Source organism: Gymnoscopelus braueri (assembly GCF_963280865.1).
Source record: "Gymnoscopelus braueri genome assembly, chromosome: 15".
In the NCBI taxonomy this organism is placed as follows: domain Eukaryota; kingdom Metazoa; phylum Chordata; class Actinopteri; order Myctophiformes; family Myctophidae; genus Gymnoscopelus; species Gymnoscopelus braueri.
Genome location: NC_137620.1, coordinates 46,958,299 through 46,960,798, shown reverse-complemented (window position 1 = coordinate 46,960,798; position 2,500 = coordinate 46,958,299). Strand labels below are relative to the sequence as shown.

The window sequence follows — 2,500 nt, the reverse complement described above, 5'->3', positions numbered from 1 at the left end:
CTCACAACACGTCGCAACGCGCCACGTTGTGAGCTTGTATGTCTATTGCTGTTTTCGATACGCAACAACACCGCCATACGGCGAAGCACAAATGAAGCTTTACACAGCTGACTGCATCAACCAATCAGCGCTGCGTACGGGTGGTTCGCTCGGGTGTTGATAAACAGAACCGGGGTCTCGTAGTGATAGAATCTGAACCAAGCCGGACCCAAGTAACAAAAATAAAACCTGTCAAAACCCAAACTCGTATATGGGTCGTGGATATTATAAAAGCAAGCACAGTGTCTGTCTGTCTGTCTGTCTGTCTGTCTGTCTGTCTGTCTGTCTGCAATGGATGAGTGGCAAAAGTTGGTGACACACATTGCAGGCAATGCAATGGACCCTTCGCTAAGCCCCACCCACTCCACTCTGTGACTGGTGGTGCGAAGTTAGTCACACCCAGGCCTGGCAGCGCCTGGCACTCTCTGCTTCTCACCCATTGACTTGCATGTTAAATGACGGCTTTTCCCCTTAAAGGAGCTACACCATGAATTTAAAACAAATATTTGATATTTAATATCATATGGTGTATGTCCCTCAAACCTTTTTCAAAAGGTTTGAGCCTAAATCATCACTCAGATATACTCATCCCAAGTCAATTGTCTCTGGCTTATACAGCACTTTCAGCTGCAATACCAAAACGTCCTCTTGGGCAGGGGGGGGCTACTGAGCAATTCTGTCTGTTAATACAAACAAATATTTAAAAAAATTATTAAAAAAAAGGGGAAAAAATGGGGAAATTCTGCATAAAAAGAAGCATCTAAGAAAAATACAAAATCGAAAAAAAAAACACTTTGAACATTTTTGAACAATTCCACCAAGTGTTTGAGGTGCCTGTTTCACCCACTTCCGGGGGGCGGAGACAAAATCCGAGCCCGAAGTATTTGTTCGTAGACCCCCACTTAGGGGGGGTAGAAAAAGTTTCGGAGCGATTCGGGCACTTTTCATTTAACATTGGGTTTGCCATCATTAACACATCCACCGCCAAGAACGTAGTCCTACGGTCCGTTAAATCCAACTGTTAAGCGCCGAAACCGTAGTCCTACGGTCCGGGTGTTTTTTCAGTGTAACACCACCCGAAGTCGACCGGAAGTGCGATCGCGTTTTTTGTTTCCCGTCGGCCTCCATTATAAGTCGTACACAAAACCCCCTGTAAACCTATGTAGTTTTTCATCCTCGCATTTCCCATGTTAACATAAACGATCAGAACTCAAACATGGCGGCTCCGTTTGACACGCGGCTCGACGAGTAGAGACCAGGACATGTGCTCGTTGTTTACAAACAGTGGATCGTGCAATCTAAAGGATTTTAACAAGATCTATGGCGACATCAAAAAAACAAAAAAAACAACAAAAACACCTTGGCACTGGTGAGTACATTATGAGATTAGCCCTTGGCGGTGGATGTGTTAATGTTTGTGACATCATAAACATTTCCATTCTGAGATCGCCTGTTCAGACACGCCCATTCTGGAAATCCATGAAATGAGAAGGAATGACTGAATTTAAAAAAAAAAATTTTTGGGTACAAGAGACACTGGGGACCCCAAAAAATACAAAAAAACAAGAAAAAAGTGATTTTCATGGTGTAGACCCTTTAAAAATGATCGATAATTTCAGCAGCAATAGCTTCAAAATCTCTCCTAAATCTAGTCAACAAGGCCTGCAGTAGGCTATGCACTGGACAAATGTGCATGGCATTATTTCAATAAACTAAAAACACGGGAAATGTTAGAGGGAGTAATAGCCATGGATACACGACGGTCGTCTGTCTCGACCGTCATGGATGAACTTCAACCTGGTGTTTGCACTTTCTCCATTTATGGCCCGTACATCTACAGAAACGTTCATATGTCAAATATAAAGTGCTTATCCCATGGCCACGGATGTTACATTTATGTACGGGCTCTCAAAAGTACCCGTATCATCCGTATTGTTCAATACAAAGCATTTTAATCTGATCGGTGGCCATTTTCTCCATATACTTTCAACCAAGCGACCCTATCGGTTGGTAGGTGTATTGCACTCTGATAAATTATAACTCTATGAGAAAATGGCCACCGATCGGTATTAAAATGCTTTTTATCGAACAATACAGAATATACGGGTACTTTTGAGAGTCCCGTGCACCATTTTAACATCCGTGGCCATAAGGTAAGCAATTTATATTTGAAATCTGAACGTTTCTATAGATGTACGGACCGTAAATGGAGAAAGTGCAAACACCAGGTTGAAGTTGATCCATGATTGTAACAGGAGTTTTCATGTACCGCAGGGTAAGACTACAGTAGCAGTTAATAAGTAGACGAACAAATGAATGAATATACTTTAACGTGCGGAATCCGAAACAGGCAGCGATGTGATTCTGAATTTTGTTATGATTACGGGTGATTAGTGACAACACCTGGGCGAGTGAGTCGTGTAACTTTCCCGACGTTAAGCTGTGTATGTGTTCAACAACA

General features: G+C 42.5%; 1 protein-coding gene across 1 annotated transcript in view; it reads left to right on the top strand.

Moving 5' to 3' along the window:
- Positions 1 to 2,500, top strand: part of plcb3 (phospholipase C, beta 3 (phosphatidylinositol-specific)) — a gene marked incomplete at its 5' end in the record, with an annotated part of 132,364 nt that overhangs the window by 25,505 nt on the left and 104,359 nt on the right.